The sequence below is a fragment of the Saccopteryx bilineata genome, chromosome X, assembly GCF_036850765.1.
Source record: "Saccopteryx bilineata isolate mSacBil1 chromosome X, mSacBil1_pri_phased_curated, whole genome shotgun sequence".
In the NCBI taxonomy this organism is placed as follows: Eukaryota; Metazoa; Chordata; class Mammalia; order Chiroptera; family Emballonuridae; genus Saccopteryx; species Saccopteryx bilineata.
The window spans coordinates 63,598,381-63,618,007 of record NC_089502.1 but is presented as its reverse complement, the minus strand read 5'-3'; positions in this window follow the sequence as shown (position 1 = coordinate 63,618,007).

Sequence of the window (19,627 nt, the reverse complement as noted above, 5' to 3'; positions counted from 1 at the left end):
GATTTGTTGTTGCCTATTCTAGTACAGAAGTAAGCAACACTTTTACTGTGGTTAAAGTAGTGGTTTAACCAACCATACAGTTTATAAACCAAAACAGGAAATAACAGAGATTTCACAAATGGGAGGTTGAAGAAACTAGCATTTTTAGAATTTTTTTTCTTTTTTTTAATAAATTTTTATTAATGTTAATGGGATGACATTAATAAATCAGGGTACATATATTCAAAGAAAACATGTCTAGGTTATCTTGTCATTAAATTATGTTGCATACCCCTCGCCCACAGTCAGATTGTCCTCCGTCACCCTTTATCTAGTTTTCTCTGTGCCTCTCCACCTCCCCCTAACTCTCTCCCTCCCTCCCTCCTGTGTCCTCCCTCCCCCCACCCCTGGTAACCACCACACTCTTGTCCATGTCTCTTAGTCTCGTTTTTATGTTCCACCAATGTATGGAATCATGTAGTTCTTGTTTTTTTCTGATTTACTTATTTCACTCCGTATAATGTTATCAAGATCCCATCATTTTGCTGTAAATGATCTGATGTCATCATTTCTTATGGCTGAGTAGTATTCCATAGTGTATATGTGCCACATCTTCTTTATCCAGTCTTCTATTGAAGGGCTTTTTGGTTGTTTCCATGTCTTGGCCACTGTGAACAGTGCTGCAATGAACATGGGGCTACATGTGTCTTTACATATCAATGTTTCTGAGGTTTTGGGGTATATACCCAGTAGAGGGATTGCTGGGTCATAAGGTAGTTCTATTTGCAGTTTTTTGAGGAACCACCATACTTTCCTCCATAATGGTTGTACTACTTTACAGTCCCACCAACAGTGGATGAGAGTTCCCTTTTCTCTGCAGCCTCTCCAACATTTGCTATTACCCGTCTTGTTGATAATAGCTAATCTAACAGGTGTGAGGTGGTATCTCATTGTAGTTTTGATTTGCATTTCTCTAATAACTAATGAAGCTGAGCATCTTTTCATATATCTGTTGGCCATTTGTATTTCTTCCTGGGAGAAGTGTCTGTTCATGTCCTCTTCCCATTTTTTTTATTGGATTGTTTGTTTGTTTGTTGTTGAGTTTTATGAGTTCTTTGTAAATTTAAAAGAATTGAAAAAGATATTTTACAGCAAGCAATCCAGTGATCAGTTTTTATTCACCACAGTTAGTTTTTATTCATTTTAGAGAAGCAGGCATGAGGGAGAGAGAAGGGGGAGGAGCAGGTAGCACCAACTACCGTATGTGCCTTGATCCAGCAAGCCCAGGTTTCGAACCATCGACCTCAGCATTCCAAGTCGACACTTTATCCACTGTGCCACCACAGGTCAGGCCCATAGTTAGTTTTTGATATAACATGTAACTTGGGGTTTCAAGAAAATATAAAAGATGCATTACTTATGAGTATTTTTAAGACCTTGCATTATTTTAATTGAGAGTAAAGGCTCCTATATGTAAATAATTTTTAAAGAAATAAAGCATACATATTCGCCCTGCAGTGTAAGCAGTATTGATTTACTGATGTCTTATTTTGAAGGCGAAGTAGTAATGAACATGAATTGATTAAAGTGGTTATTTATTCTAGTGAATTTATTGCAACAAGCTAAATTAGATAAAATAACTAAAATATTAAAAGGCTTTAGAATTAATAACCATTAAGATAAAAGAACAGATAGTTGTTCTGGATAGTTGTCCAAATGACATAGAAATCATGTATTTCTATGATTACTTAACAGTAAAGCAAATATTTTCTAATGATCTGAGAATTTTCTGTGCCATCTTGATGTAATTAAAGATGATAAACACTATTTAATCTGATAAACACTATGATTAAATCATATCCTTACCGATCAAAGAGGATTTTAATTATGTAAACATGTTACTCAGAGACATAAAATGTTCCATTAAGTTTCATTATTAATACATGCAATACTCATGAATTCAGATTTTTCTTTATTTAAAATTAATTCTTATCATTTAACAAATTTTTTAGATTCACTGATTAAAGAGACAATATTTAAAGCCACAAAAGTAACAGGCATGATAAGCATTTATTGCCTTTTTCTTTTCTTTCTCTTATTATTTAGAGCTTCAAATACCTTATCACCAGATGTTCATTATATGTACAATCCATAGAGATCATTCACAACAGGATCATACCAGAGTGTTGCATGCCATTAATGTCCCTTAGTGAAAGCAGAGAAAAATCCTGCTTATAGAATCATTTAATAATATCTTTTTTAAATAGCCAGAAGGAAAAGGCATTGGGGCAAAGTGGAGTTAGGCAAAGGGGAGAAAATGGGGACAGAAAGAGACTTTGCTTGGTGTGGGGGTGGCATGACGCAGTGTGCAAGTGATGATTTGTTAAGTTGTACACATGAAACCTGTATGGTTTTGTGAACCTGTGTCATTCCAATAAATTCAATTAATAAAAGTAAAGATAAAAATCACCCTGGGTGGCTGGTCAGTGGATAGAGTGTCAGCCAGGTGTATGGATGTCTCAGGTTTGATTCTAGCTCAGGGCACACAGGAGAAGCAACTGTCTGCTTTTCTCCCTTCCTCTCCCCCTTCTCTCCTTCTTCCCCTTCCACAGCCAGTGCCTCGATTGGTCTGAGCATTGACCTCGGGCACTGAAGATAGCTCAGTTGATTTGAGCATCAGCCCCAAGTGGGGGTTGCTTGGTGGATTCTAGTCAGGGCGCATGCAGAAATCTGTCTCTCTATCTCCTGTACTTTCACTTATTAAAAATAAAATAAATAAAAATAAAGATAAAAAAATAAAACAGCCTGACCTGCAGTGGAGCCGTGGATAAAGCGTCAACCTAGAATGCTGAGGTTGTGAATTCAAATCCCTGGGCTTGCCTGGTCAAGGTACATACGGGAAGCAACTACTACTTGTAAATGCTTCCTGCTTCTCTCCCATCTTTCTCACTCTCCCTCTCCCTCCTCTATCCAAAAATCAATAAATAAAATCTAAAAAGAAAAAGATTTTAAAAATAAATAAATAAATAAATAAATAAAACAGCAGATTTTTTTCAGTAGTGGGGCAGGACATAGATACACTAAGCAAAGGAAATAGGATGATTCAATAGATCAGAGTTGGAGATATCAGGATGGTTTCATGTTTGGCTTAATATAGATTCAGATGTTTACATAGATAAACATTTATAGATACGTGTATGTACACAGGTGATATGGCCCTGTTTTGTTAGCTGACAGGGCATGGAAATAATAATATCTAAATAGCATTGAGCACACCCAGCACCATAATCTTGATTTCTAATACCTTTTTTGCAATAAAAGGATACATGGATCCTTAGAAAATGGCTAATTCTAGGACTGATGAAGAAAAGAGAAAATGTTCCTGGTACTTCTTATAGCGCCGAGGGTTAAGAAAGTGTTTTATAAGTGATTGGTGTTTATCCAAAGGATATAAAAGCTAACTAAAAGAGCTTCTACTGGCCAAAAGTGGAAAAATTTTAACAACAAAATAAGTGATGTTGGATTTTAACTCAAGTATGAAATAAATATCTTATTATAAAGAATTAAAAAAATAAATTCATGGTATAAAATAGATAAATGCTCCATGCAGAAGAATTCCAAATAATTTATTTAGATATCCCCCCTCAAATGGGTACAGCAGAATTCCAAGTCCTTATGTGTGAGATGCACATAGTGACTTCCTTCCAGAGTAAAGTATAAACACAGGGATAAAAAGAGTAACTTTACAGTAGAGAGCCATGACTAATATTGTCTCAAGCCAGGTTATCATGGTCAACCATTAACTAATCTCATTTTTTAAAATTTCTTTTTGGCTTCTTTTTTACTGTTCTCTTTGGGTGTTTTCTGCTACCTTTTCTTCTGAATCACTGATCTGATCCTCTGCCTTATTTAATCTGCTATTGATTCTACTGCAGTCTTATTTTAGTTATTGTAGTCTTCATTTCTGACTGGTTCTTCTTTTATGTTTTCTATAATTTAATGTAAGTTATTGATGAGCTCATCTATTTTTCACCTGAGTTCACTAAACATTTTTATAAACTGTGTTTTAAACTCTGTATCTGATAGATTGCTTGCCTTCATTTTGTTTAATTCTTTTTTTCTGGAGTTTTTCTGGTTCTTTCATTTGAGACTTGTTTCTTAGTCTCCTCATTTGGCTGCCTCCCTGTGCTTGCCTATGCATTAAGTAGATCTGCTCTATCCCCAAAGATTGGCAGAGTGACCTTATGTTGTTGGTGTCTTATGGGGCCTAATTGTACAGTCTTCCTTGTCACCTGATCAGGTTACTCCAGGGGTGTCCCTTGTGTGGATTGTGTGTCCTGTTATAGTTGTGTGTTCATACCTGTTGACACATCAGTGGGTGGGATTAATTCTCATGTTGACTGACTGTGAGGACTGGCTGTGATCCCGATGGATGAGCTATTGTGCTGGGGTTGGTGCTATGATTGAGATTTGTTTTGGGAGCATCTGGGGCCTGCTGAGTCTTACGTTTAGATATGTCATTTGTGGACCTATTTGGATGGTGCTATAGGATGGTCTGAATTTAGCCACCAGGGGCATTTGTTCTGGGGCTTTATGAGAGGGCTCCAGTGTCAGGCAAGGTTAGCTGCTGCCTTTTCTGAAACCAAGGCCACGTGGACCTACAAAGTAATTTGCAGTTGGTAGCTGCCTGTTCTGGGTTTGAGAGAGCCTGGGATGGACTATGCTGCAAACTGAAGACAGTTGCACTAATGTCCGGCTTGGGATCACTTAGCAAGTGGGCATGCTGAGGCTACCCATTGCTTATTTGAGGTTTCTGAAACTTGGGGAGATTGTAGGAAAGTCCACAGCAAGAGCTGATGCTGGCCACTAATGTGGAATAGCTGCTGAAAGAAATTCTGGCTGGGTTTATGATTTGGTTTGGGTGGGATCTTAGAGAATCACCAGGGTTGGGTGAGCAGTGTTAGCCATGTCAAGGGAGACATACTTTGTATCTACCTGCACCTGCTGGTTTTGTGGGGGTGGGCTTAAAAAAGGAACAATGGCAATTGCCAGCTTTTTTAGCCCAGAAAGACACACTTCTTCAGCCCTTGTCCTTGAGACAAAAAATTCCATTTTTTCCTGTATGTACCTTATGTTTGTTGAATGCTGTCCCTTTGCTGGAGCTTAGGACAAGTGTATGTGAGTGAGTGACTCTTTAGGGCCTTTCAAAGGGTGCCTATGTCTACAGCAAACCCTGTTTCACTTGGATAGAATCCCCACTGATTTTCACAGACGGATGTTGTGAGGTATCCTATTTCTAGCACTGTTTGTTTTGGGATGTGGAGCATAGTGTGAGGACTGGACCCCTTGTTTTTCAGGGGGAACCTCCGCATCCAAGATATCACTCCCAATTCTTCACTGTCACACATTGGTGTAGAACCAGCCTGTTTTGCATCTCAGCTCCTCCTACTGTCTTGATGTAGTTTCTTTTTTGTATCCTTAGTTATGAGTTCTGTTCTGCTAGGCTTTAGGTGGTTCTCCAGTGTGGTTTCTCTGTAAATTAGCTTTAATTTTGAAGTTATCAGCAGAGGAGGAAAGCACATTACCTACTCCACATTTTGATGGGAACAGGTCTTCTCTACATCTTTTGACTAGGGATTTTAACCCATTTTATTTAAATAATTGTTGATGGGGAAAACCTTATTGCAGTTTTGTTCATTATTTTCTGTCTTGTAGCATTTTTCTACTCTTCCTTTCATTGTTTTGTGTGTGTGTGTGTTTTGTTGTGTGTTTTTTTTATTGATGTTATGATAACGTTCTTATTTTTTTCTGTATATTTTTTACAGGTATTTTATTTTTGGTTACCATGGGACTTACATAAAACATCTTATAATTATAACAATATTTTAAGCTGTTAACAACTTAAATTGAATACATAAACTCCATGCATATACTTGTTCTGTGATATTTCTATTATTAATATTCCAAATTAGATATTTTGTGTTGCTTATTTATTTATGTGTTTTATAGTTAGTTATTTTAATCTTTTTGTCTTTTGACCTCTGTGCAAGAATTGAAAGTGAATCGTGTACCACTGTTACAGGGTTACAGTTTCCTGTATTTACTTATACACTTAGTTTTGCTAATGAACTTTGAACTTCTCTATACTTTTAATCTGTTTTTGTTTGTTTGTTTGTTTTTTGTTTTAAATTTGAAGACTGTCCTTAATCTTTTTTAAGGCTAGTTTATTGGTGTTGAACTTTATTGGTGTTTGTTTATCTGGAAAAAAAACTTTATTTTTCCTTGATTTTTGAAAGATAATTTTGATGGATAAAGGCTTTTGAAGAGCCAGTATAGTAGGCATGTGCTTCACTCTTCCCTTCTCCTCCACGGAAGAAGTCATGAGCCAGGGATTTTTTTTTCTTTGCCAATAAGTTGTCCTGGTTTGAGGAGGTAGTGCTTCAGGTTAAATGATATTGCTTTTGTTACCCAATTCTTAGCTTTATATTCACCTGAAGTATTGCATGTTCTTAACTAAATCCTAGAATTCTCAAAAAGTTATTTATAACCTCATATAATTGTTAAATAAGTGTTTCTGTCTGGGAATATGGACTGGAATTCCTTATTCTGTCATTTACTAATATCACTTTGATTTTCTTTTCTGCATTGAAAAATGCATATATATATATTTCTATTCTTTATTAATGCAAGTAATAAATATATATTCTCAAATACTTTATTTTTTCATTCCCTTGGTTTTAAGTGATCATATCATAAACTACCATGTTTTAAAAAAATCTTTACAAGGCCTATGATGTGTTGCCATTCAAAATATAAACTGTTATTACATAGAAGACTTAGAAATATTATTGTGGCTACTTTTAGTCAAAGTTCCAAGTGATGGTGCTGATCTTTACTGTCTTATCTTAGAAGCCAATAAATAAATCCTCTCTTTATGTATCTATTTACCTGCTCATATCAATGATCCCACACACAAGCCAGATGAGCCTGTGCTCAAGCTGGCGACCTTGGACTTTCGAACCTGGGTCCTCTGTGTTGCAGTCTGATGCTCTATCCACTTCACCACTGCCTGGTCAAGCTAAAATACACTTTTATTGCTCTCATTATTTAGGAAATTCTAATGGTTTAGGAACTCTATATCAAAAATGGGGCTGATGATCTAATATTTCTTAAAATAAATCACAATATAATAATGTATACAGTATAGAATTTAAGAATAGATCTTAAGAGAGAGATGGGTTTAATAAATACAGTGCTATTAAAAATTTTCCCCAAAGTTTGATATTTTAGCTGAAGAATAGTTAAAGATTATAAAATAAGCTTAAGATAAAAAAAAACATTTCTTGCATGACCAGGTGGTAGTGCAGAGGATAGAGTAACAGGCTGAGACACTGAGGACCCAGGTTCAAAACCTCGAGGTCTCCAGCTTGAGCGTGTGCTTACCAGCTTGAGTGTATGGTTGCTGTTTTGAGCATAGGATCATAGACATGACCCCATGGTCACTGGTTGAGCCCAAGGTCACTGGATTGAGCAAGTGGTCACTGGCGTGGATGGAGCACCCTTGTTAAGGCACATATGAGAAAGCAATCAATGAACAACTAAGGTGCAGCAACTTGAGTTGATGGTTCTCATCTCTCTACCTTCCTATCTGTCCCTCTCTCCTTTTCTCAACTCACTAGAAGAAAAGAAAGATTTCCTTTCCTTCAGTTCTTAATTGTGCATTATATTGCACTGTAGAAAATTAATTACAGAAGCTTGGTCTTTGTCTCTTAGTGATTACTAGAAAATTAAATAACTTTTGAGATGTAAAGCATCCCAGAGTCAACTAGTCACATCCTCCAATTTAACACACACCCAGAAACTCTGCTAAGTAATTGTATATAAATGAAATAGTAAGTTAGTGACAGAGTTCATGCTAGAATCTAATTCTATTCAGTCTTAGCACAGTGATCTTTTGAATTATTTTTCCTGAAGGAGTCATGTATTTATTTTAACTGGGATATTTAAAACTAAAGTGACCTGTGAGGTTGAACAACTAGGTCAATTACCCTATTTTTCTGCCTATATATTGCAAGTATAGGCAAAAACATTTTTAAAAATCTTAAAAATGTTTTTTTAATTAAAAAATTAACAAACTTCATATTTTTTCTAAACCTAAAAATCTTTCTTCAAATTTCTCTATCTGTAAACACGTTGATCACATTGATGTTTTTAGAAATTAACATGCTTTACAACTTTGTTAGATATATCCAGATTTCTAATACAGTACTATAATTTAGTTTATATTATGTCTTAAACATTAAATGTCACCTAAAACTAATTCTGATATTCATTTATTTTCTTATATTTATGAGAAAATCAATATTAATTTTCATCTCTAATTTATTTAGTCAGTCAATAAATAACAATATAAATTTAATATTTATAAGGTAATCTAGCACTGTGAAACATAAAATGATGAGTATAATAGTCTTTATTTTTTGTGCTGTTGTATAACACTGCTTTCCTGATGCTGTGTTTCCGTAGGCAAGACTTCCCTAGAACACATTGAATAAAACACATCAGGAGCTATTTGTCTACCTATAAATTATACCTAGGTCACCACATTTATTCATTTGTGTATTGTTGGAATTATTTTAATATAATCAAACTGAATTATTAGCTTGTCTATTTTGAAAATAGAAATACCAAAAAGTACACCAAAATCTATTTCCATGGTAATTGTTTGGGAAATTTCACCTGTATTCCTTATTTGTGAATCATTTTAGATTTTTCAAAGTCATAAGTAGCTGTATCTCCTTAGTTTCAAATGCTTCCATTAGCACTTGTAAATAGGAAGTTAAAAATGTTAACGACAAAATACAAATGTCATTTGAGTGTGTAACAAAGAATGTGAAAACATGTACCAATATCACATACAAAAAATATTACTATATAGGTCCCGAGTATAAGAAGTACATACTTGATGCTTCAAAACAGATTTATTTTTTTCCCACAATAATAGTAATGTCAGATATTTCTCATGATATTTTCCCATAAGAATAAAAGTCTACATTTACATAAGTCTTGTTCATCAATACTGTATTGTCTAGCCCCATTATGGTTCTTTTTTTGTTTCTCCTTGTATTTGTCAACTGAAACCTATAAGAAGTTGGAATGGGTGCTGATAGGTGTGAGCACCTGATCATTGTGACCAGTGGGAAAAAGTCTCATATTTCAGTTTTTGTATGAACTTTTTCATTAGTTGAATCAAAATTCAATTGTCGCCTGACCGGGCGGTGGAGTGTCGAACTGGGATGCCGAGGACCCAAGTTCGAGACCCTGAGGTCGCCAGCTTGAGCGTGGGCTCAACTGGTTTGAGCAAAAGCTCACCAGCTTGGACCCAAGGTCGCTGGCTCGAGCAAGGAGTTACTCAGTCTGCTGAAGGCCCATGGTCAAGGCACATGTGAGAAAGCAATCAGTGAACAACTAAGGTGTTGCAATGTGCAACAAAAGGCTAATGATTGATGCTTCTCATCTCTCTGTTCCTGTCTGTCCCTATCTATCCCTCTCTCTGACTCTCTCTCTGTTTCTGTAAAAAAAAAAACTCAATTGTCATTTTAGAGTAAAAATGGTTTCCTGCGCTAATACATTGACATCAATAAGAATTAATTATTTTATTTCCAAAATGTTGCTGCCATTTAGAACAGTCTTATCGAATGTGATCAGGAGAATAAGACTTCATTATGGTCACTGAGGCAAATACCTTAGAAATAAGCTCTACCACCTTTTTGAATTCCACAATAAACAGATGAGTTGTTTTTGACAATGCTGAGAAAGCACTGTTTACTTTCATCTATGAAGAGAGAAAAAAAAGGCACCTGGGGGAGGGGTTGCCTCCTTTCCTCTAGTTATAAATTGTTCTCAATATCCACTTTACTTCCCTCAAACATCAAATAAAATATTAGAAGAAGAAAATGACTTATTGATAATTTCTTTGGCATGGGAATTAATTAAAATAAAAAATTGAATATCATAGTTTTACTAAGTTTTTAGAAACTGAGTGGGATTAGACCTATTACAATATACCGGGAAATTCCTTGTCTTTTGAGACCCTGTCAGTACTTGAGGCATTTAAATTTAGAAATAATCAGTGCCTGTATCTATAATTTAAAGTATTTGCTTTGCCTACTCATCAGACATTTAAAATGGTACCTTTGTATATTCGTTTATATATAACTCAATGATTCAGACCAGTGATTCCCAAATGTTCTCTTCCTAGTGAGAAAATTAAGTGTAACATCAGCTAATTGACTTCACAGAGCCACAATTAGTTACAGAATTCAAGTTTATTAACTGCTAGAATAGTTCTTGTTAATTAACTCAGAAATTTTCTGAGTAAAAGGTGGCTGATTGTTTCTCTTACAAAAGATACCTGGATTCCTCAGTCTACGTCAGTGAGAATAAGTAAACTATAAAATAACCATGTTGTTGCTCATGGCAGTATTTCATCTTTTCTAATGGCAGATGGAAAAAGTTAAGAACCATATGATTCCACTTATATGTGGGATAGGAAACAGAAAGCAACAAATGAACAAACAAGAAAAACAAAGACACATAGACACAGATAACAGAATGGTGGTTATCAAAAGGAATGGGGGTAGTAAAAGGTAAACAAGATAAAATATATGGTGACAAAGATGATTTGACTGAGTGGTAGGTAAAAATGCAATATAGAAATCATGTGTTGTAGGAATGTGTACTTAAAACGTTATATATGATAATCTTATATAACCCTTATAAAACCTTATAACCCTTATATAATCTTATTAACCAATGCCATTCCAAAAGAATTTATTAGAACATAGCTTTGGTGCTTTCAAGTGTGATTTATTCCATAGCATAGAAACAAAGGAGTAGGAGAGAAACTCATGAAATTCTAATAAAAAACTCCATATAAAACACACACACACACACAAACACACACATACAGTGTCAAAGTCCTCTTACATTTTTCTTTACAAATGGAAACATTTATTTGATGGGTTATCATCTTAAAATTACTTGTCTTAAAATCATATGAGAGCCCTGGCCGGTTGGCTCAGCGGTAGAGCGTCTGCCTGGCGTGTGGGGGACCCGGGTTCGATTCTCAGCCAGGGCACATAGGAGAAGCGCCCATTTGCTTCTCCACTCCCACCCCCTCCTTCCTCTGTGTCTCTCTCTTCCCCTCCCTCAACCAAGGCTCCATTGGAGCAAAGATGGCCCGGGTGCTGGGGTTGGCTCCTTGGCCTCTGCCCCAGGCACTAGAGTGGCTTTATCACGGCAGAGCGATGCCCCGGAGGGGCAGAGCATTGCTCCCTGGTGGGCAGAGCGTGGCCCCTGGTGGGCGTGCCGGGTGGATCCCGGTCGGGCGCATGCGGGAGTCTGTCTGACTGTCTCTCCCCGTTTCCAGCTTCAGAAAAAAAAAATCATATGAGAAAAGTCTTATACTGGTAGCTGGGCATAACTTGGGATATACTGGATCAAAATATGCATGTGATAATTAGCCAGTTATGGAAATCACTGAGCTCAAGGCCTTTATTAAGTATGATGTGCTGTAGTCCCTAGAAGGGTTGTAAGCAAATGCATAAATCCTTGTTTACTACACTAAGAATCAGGGCTCAGTGGTAGGGGGAGAGTTAAGTTTTTTAATTGAATTTATTGGGGTGACACTGGTTAACATAATTATATAGGTTTCATGTGTCCAAGGCTATAACACATCTCCATACACCATATTATGTGTTCACCTCCCCAAGTCAAGTCTTCATTCATCATCATTACTCCAGAATATTTGCTGATACAGAAAATATGGAAAAACACCTGCCACTATAAGCAAGTTGAATAGAGTTAAAATGGAATTTTCCACAAAACCATTTTTGTAGGCTATCACTGAGTGATACTATATCCATGAGATGAAGAAAAATGTGATTATATCTTTTAGGAATTAGTAAAATATATCTTTCAAAATTATAATTGCTCATGAGCAATCACACTATTCATGTAATCATGGTGTTTGATCCGAATTTAAGTAGAATTCCCTAACTTCTTGTGGTATTAGATGTGTTAGCTATTAAATCATCTTTAGTGTGCTTTATATAGTTATATAATTGAACCATATATTTTGGCATTGATTATATAGAAGGCATTTATACTAAATAAACTCATTCCCTGTGAGTTTGAATTTGAAAATATAAAATACTAAATAGAAAAAAAGTCTTATCTGAATCAAGCAAACACTTAGAAAACAAAAACTAAAAGACACATGTAGGCCCTGGCTAGTTGGCTCAGTGGTAGAGCATCAGCCTGGCATGTGGAAGTTCCAGGTTTGATTCAAGGCCAGGGCACACAGGAGAAGTACCCATCTGCTTCTCCAGCCTTCTACCTCTCACTTCTCTCTATCCCTCTTTTCCCCTCCAGCAACCAAGGCTTCATGGTAGCAAAGTAATAGGATAGAGATCTACTATATATGTTTATTTACCCAGCATTATTTTCAGTGGATATATAACTTTCATATATTTTTAAATGTTTTTATTTTTGCAATTTGACATAAATTGTTTGACCTTATACAGCTTACCAATTAATTTTCTAGAAACCAAAAGCTACATGTCTTTTATTTACTTACTTATTTGTTTGTATATTTATTTATTTATTTTGTATTTTTCTGAAGTGAGAAGCAAGGAGTCAGTGAGACAGACTCTTGCATGCACCTAATCAGGATCCACCCAGTATGGTCACTAGGGGGTGATGCTTTTCCCATCTGGTGCATTGCTCCGTTGCAACTGGAGCCATTCTAGCACCTGAGACGGAGGCCATGGAGTCATCCTGGAAAAAAAACTATGGTACTTTTAAGAATGAAGATTGTTTTTGTTTGTTTGAAATTTTGTGGGGTCTTTTTAGTCTGGCTCTTGATTTTTTTGACAATGGTTATTTATTTTACTTAAAATTTTTGACAGCTTTGTTGTTGAACAATATAGAAATTGTGCATATTCACACTATGAAGTATAATGTTCACCATACGTATACATCCTGAAAGCGTTACCACAGTCAAGAAAGGAAACATATCCATGACACTCAAAAGTTCTCATTTGTCCCTTTGTAATGCCATTTTATAACCTTTTTCCTATTTACAGGACTACTCATCTGTTTTCTCACTTTAGGTTAGTTTGAATTTTCTAAAATTTTATATAAAAAAGATCATAAAGTGTATACTTTTTTGAGTCTGGTTTCTTTTTTTCATAATTATTTTGAAAATGATCAAGAATGATATCTCTACCAATAGTCATTGATTTTATTCCTTATTAGTATCTCATTGTATGGATATAGCACCCTTTGTTAATCCACTCACTTGATGGAAATTTGGTTTGTTTTCAGTATTTGACTATTAGCAGTAAAGCTGCTATGAAAAGAATGTATGAGTATATGTTTTATTTTCTCTTGGGTAAGTGCCTATGAGTGAAATGGATGGGTCATAGGACAGGTGTGTGTTTAACTTTTTAAGAAAGTGTCAAATTCCAAAAACAGTTACTTTTTGGTATATCATATGTCCAAGTCATGAAATGAAGGGGAAAGTGGTATTTTATAAAATAATGTTATCATATACTCCCTGAAGAAACCAGAAAAATTAGAGAACTGCTTATCAAGCTTTGACTGAAACATGGAGTAATATAAAGAACTAGTTGTACTAAAGCCTTCAGTACTGCTTCTGCATATCAAATTAAGCAGTTTGTTGCTCGCAAAGAAATGATCTGATATGTGAACTGAACACTTTTGATTGGTAGTCATTTGATAATGAACCAAATTATATCCAGGGATAACTATGCTTTTTGTTCATTTACTATCAACTTGAAAAAAATATATCGAAGGGGACTGTTCTTATGAAGCATTTGGTAAGTAGTGTTACCAGTGAAGAAGTAGTCAACCAAAAGTAATAATTAACCAAAATAAACATCTTAAAGTTTAACATGCTTCTATGTAAGTGGAAAAAGTGAAAGTGCAGTGCTTAAGGAAAATTTCATGAGACCTGTACCACAGATGAGAGCTCTAGCATCTGAAAATGCATATATACTGCTCACAAAAATTAGGGATATATAGTCACTTCATATTCAAATATCTCCTAATTTTGTGAGCAGTGTAGCACTGCATGCAAAATAAAGTGGAATTACAGTATGTAAATGTCCATGTCAGTAACAATTATTCTGATCACCATTCATACTATCTTTGACTCTGTCAATTACACTTTTTTCCATTTTTTAATTGATTTTAATTTATTGTGTTTACATAGATTCTAGTGTTACCCCGAATGCATCTCCCCTCCCCCATATTCCCCTCAACATCTTCTGTCAATTATGTCTGATCATGTAAAATAAGACCATGTAAAAGTTGATTACAAGCAACAGCACTTTTCTATATGGAGAGATAAAGCGCCTGGCTGGTTGGCTCAGTGGTAGAGCATCGGCCTGGTGTGCAGGAGTCCTGGGTTCGATTCCCAGCCAGGGCACACAGGAGAAGCACCCATCTGCTTCTCCACCCCTCCCCCTCTCCTTCCTCTCTGTCTCTCTCTTCCCCTGCCGCAGCCGAGGCTCCATTGGAGCAAAGTTGGCCTGGGTGCTGAGGATGGCTCTGTGGCCTCTGCCTCAGGCACTAGAATGGCTCTGGTTGCAACAGAGCGACGCTCTAGATGGGCAGACCATCGCCCCCTGGTGGGCGTGCCAGGTGGAACCCAGTCAGGCGCATGCAGGACTCTGTCTGACTGCCTCCCCGTTTCCAACTTCAGAAAAATAAAGAAAAAAATCAAGTTTTTTGAGCTCTTTCATAATTTCCAGTTTCCACACGTATGTTGTCCAATGGTTTGACACATTTCCCACGGCAGCTTAAATGTATATCCTCTTTAGATTTTCTGTATACAATTACAGATGGCAAAGAATGAGTCATAAGTTTAGGCCACTTGATAAAAAAAAATTCCATTATTTATTATGAAAACTTTAATTGAGTGCCACATACTAAAAATAACATGTGATTTTTTACATGATATGACTTTTTGATTGAACTTTATTTTAGCCTGAATAGAGATATTTACAATACCATTGCACAGCATCCAAAGGATTTCCAGTGCTACAATATTTTTCTCTGACAATAATGTTTGTCTTCTACATCCATGGTCATTGGTAGTGAGAGTTTTCTTTATGAAGTTAGACTCAAAACTGAAACAAAATCTCATAAAATTTTAGGTGATTATTTTGAAGTAAAGATTCAAGAAAACACAAATATTGTAAAATGTGCACCCTGCTTCCCTCTTTAATGAGCATCTATTTGAAAAATACATTGGAAATGGGATAGTACAGTCTTGACATTTCACCTGAGACGAGGATTCCTAAGCAGAAAGTTATTTCTAAAACTAACATACATTTTATAATTCAAAACAAAAGTATGTCATATTTTTTTTTAATTTTATTTTTTTAATGGGGTGACATCAATAAATCAGGATACATATATTCAAAGATAACAAGTCCAGGTTATCTTGTCATTCAGTTATGTTGTATACCCATCACCCAAAGTCAGATTGTCCTCTGTCACCTTCTATCTTGTTTTCTTTGTGCCCCTCCCCCTCCCCCTTTCCTTCACCCATTCCCCCTTTCCCCCCGTAACCACCACACTCTTATCAATGTCTCTTAGTTTCACTTTTATGTCCCACCTATGTATGGAATAATGCAGTTCCTGGTTTTTTCTGATTTACTTATTTCACTTCATATCATGTTATCAAGATCCCACCATTTTGCTATAAATGTTCCGATGTCATCATTTCTTATGGCTGAGTAGTATTCCATAGTGTATATGTGCCACATTTTCTTTATCCAGTCATCTATTGACGGGCTTTTTGGTTATTTCCATGTCCTGGCCACTGTGAACAATGCTGCAATAAACATGGGGCTGCATGTGTCTTTACGTATCAATGTTTCTGAGGTTTTGGGGTATATACCCAGTAGAGGGATTGCTGGGTCATAAGGTAGTTCTATTTTCAGTTTTTTTGAGGAACCACCATACTTTCTTCCATAATGGTTGTACTACTTTACATTCCCACCAACAGTGTATGAGGGTTCCTTTTTCTCCACAGACTCTCCAACATTTGCTATTACCTGTCTTGCTAATAATAGCTAATCGAACAGGTGTGAGGTGGTATCTCATTTTTGTTTTGATTTGCATTTCTCTAATAGCTAAAGAAGATGAGCATCTTTTCATATATCTGTTGGCCATTTGTATTACTTCCTGGGAGAAGTGTCTGTTCATATCCTCTTCCCATTTTTTTTATTGGATTGTTTGTTTGTTTGTTGTTAAGTTTTATGAGTTCTTTCTATATTTTGGATATTAGGCCCTTATCTGAGCTGTTGTTTGAAAATATCATTTCCCATTTAGTTGGCTTTCTGTTTATTTTGCTATCAGTTTCTCTTGCTGAGCAAAATCTTCTTAGTCTGATGTAGTCCCATTCATTAATTTTTGCCTTGAATTCTCTTGCCTGTGGAGTCAAATTCATAAAATGCTCTTTAAAACCCAGGTCCATGAGTTGAGTACCTATGTCTTCAATGTACTTAATTATTTCAGGTCTTATGTTTAGATCTTTGATCCATTTTGAGTTAATTTTTGTACAGGGGGAAAGACTGTAGGCTAGTTTCATTCTTTTGCATGTGGCTTTCCAGTTCTCCCAGCACCATTTATTGAAGAGGCTTTCTTTTTTCCATTGTGTGTTGTTGGCCCCTTTATCAAAAATTATTTGACTAAATATATGTGGTTTTATTTCTGCACTTTCTATTCTTTTCAATTGGTCTCAGTGTCTATTTTTCTGCCAATACCATGCTGTTTTGATTGTCATGGCCCTATAATAGAGTTTGAAGTCAGGTATTGTAATGCCCCCAGCTTCATTCTTTTTCTTTAGGATTGCTTTGGCTATTCGGGGTTTTTTATACTTCCATATAAATCTGATGATTTTTTGCTCTATTTCTTTAAAAAACATCATTGGAAGTTTGATGGGAATTGTATTAAATTTGTATATTGCTTTGGGTAATATAGCCATCTTGATTATATTTATTCTTCCTAGCCAAGAACAAGGTATATTCTTCCATCTCATTATATCTTTTTCGATTTCCCTTAACAATGGTTTATAGTTTTCATTATATAAGTCCTTTACATTCTTTGTTATGTTTATTCCTAAGTATTTTATTTTTTTTGTTGCAATCGTGAAGGGGATTATTCTTTTAAGTTCGTTCTCAATTGTTTCATTGTTGGCATATAGAAAGGCTATTGACTTCTGTATGTTAATTTTGTATCCTGCGACCTTACTGTATTGGCTTATTGTTTCTAGTAGTCTTTTAGTGGATTCTTTGGGGTTTTCGATGTATAGGATCATATCATCTGCAAAAAGTGATACCTTTACTTCTTCTTTTCCAATATGGATGCCTTTTATTTCTTTGTCTTGTCTGATTGCTCTGGCTAGAACCTCTAGTACCACATTAAATAAGAGTGGAGAGAGTGGACAACCCTGTCTTGTTCCTGATTTAAGGGGGAAAGCCTTCAGTTTAGTGCCATTTAATATGATGTTAGCTGATGGTTTATCATATATGGCCTTTATCATGTTGAGATATTTTCCTTCTATACCCATTTTGTTGAGAGTCTTAAACATAAAATTGTGTTGTATTTTATCAAAAGCCTTTTCTGTGTCTATTGATAAGATCATGTGGTTTTTGTTCTTTGTTTTGTTGATATGGTGTATTACGTTAACCGTTTTACGTATGTTGAACCATCCTTGAGATTCTGGGATGAATCCCACTTGATCATGATGTATTATTTTTTTAATATGTTGCTGTATTCGATTTGCTAGTATTTTGTTTAGTATTTTAGCATCTGTATTCATTAGAGATATTGGTCTGTAGTTTTCTTTTTTTGTGCCATCCTTGCCTGGTTTTGGTATGAGGGTTATGTTGGCCTCATAAAATGTGTTCAGAAGTATTGCTTCTTCTTCAGTTTTTTGGAAGACTTTGAGTAGAATAGGAACCAAGTCTTCTTTGAATGTTTGATAAAATTCGCTGGTATAGCCGTCAGGGCCTGGACTTTTATTTTTGGGGAGGTTTTTAATGGTTTTTTCTATTTCTTCTCTACTGATAGGTATGTTTAGGCTTTCTGCTTAGTCTTGACTCAGTCTAGGAAGGTTGTATTGTTCCAGGAATTTATCCATTTCTTCTAGGTTGTTGAATTTAGTGGCATAAAGTTTTTCATAGTATTCTACAATAATTCTTTGTATATCTATGGTGTCCGTGGTGATTTCTCCTCTTTCATTTTGGATTTTGTTTATATGAGTTCTTTCTCTTTTTTCCTTGGTAAGTCTTGCCAAGGGTTTGTCAATTTTGTTGATCTTTTCAAAGAACCAGCTCCTTGTTCTATTAATTTTTTCTACAGTTTTTCTGTTCTCTAATTCATTTATTTCTGCTCTGATTTTTATTATCTCCTTTCTTCGGCTGGTTTTGGGTTTTCTTTGTTCTTCTTTTTCTAGTTCCTTAAGGTGGGAAGTTAAGTGGTTCACTTGGGCTCTCTCTTGTTTGTTCATATATGCCTGAAGTGATATGAACTTCCCTCTTATCACTGCTTTTGCTGCATCCCATAGATTCTGATATGTCGTATTGTCATTTTCATTAGTCTGTATATATCTTTTGATCTCTGCACTTATTTCTTCTTTGACCCATTCATTTTTTAAAAGTATGTTGTTTAGTTTCCACATTTTTGTGGGATTTTTTTCCTCTTTTTTGCAGTTGAATTCTAGTTTCAAGGCTTTATGATCAGAAAATATGCTTGGTACAACTTCAATTTTTCTGAATTTGCTGATGTTGTTTTTGTGGCCCAACATATGGTCAATTCTTGAGAATGATCCATGTACACTGGAGAAAAATGTATACTCAGTCACTTTGGGATGAAATGTCTTGTAGATGTCTATCATATCCAGGTGCTCTAGTGTTTTGTTTAAAGCCACTATGTCATTGTTGATTCTCTGTTTGGATGACCGATCTAGATCCGTCAGCAGTGTATTGAGGTCTCCAAGTATGATTGTATTTTTGTCAGTTTCTGTTTTTAGGTCAGTTAGTAGCTGTCTTATATATTTTGGTGCTCCTTGGTTTGGTGCATATATATTAAGGATTGTTATGTCTTCTTGATTCAGCTTCCCCTTAGCCATTATGAAATGGCCATTTTTGTCTCTGAGTACTTTTCCTGTCTTGTAGTCAGCATTATCCAATATGAGTATTGCTACATATTGGATGTTATTTGCTTGGAGTATTGTTTTCCACCTTTCACTTTGAATTTGTTTTTATCCTTGTTACTTTGATGAGTTTCCTGTAGGCAGCATACAGTTGGATTTTCTTTTTTAATCCATTCTGCTACTCTGTGCCTTTTTATTGGTGAGTTTAATCCGTTTCCATTTAGTGTAATTATTGACACTTGTGAGTTCCCTATTGCCATTTTATATCTTGCTTTCTGTTAGTTTTGTGTCTTGTTTGATCCTTCTCTTTTGTTTTTCTATCTTTTGTTTTTATTTGGTTGTATTCCATACATCTTTCCTCTGTTGCTATCTTTTTTATCTCATGTGCTTCTG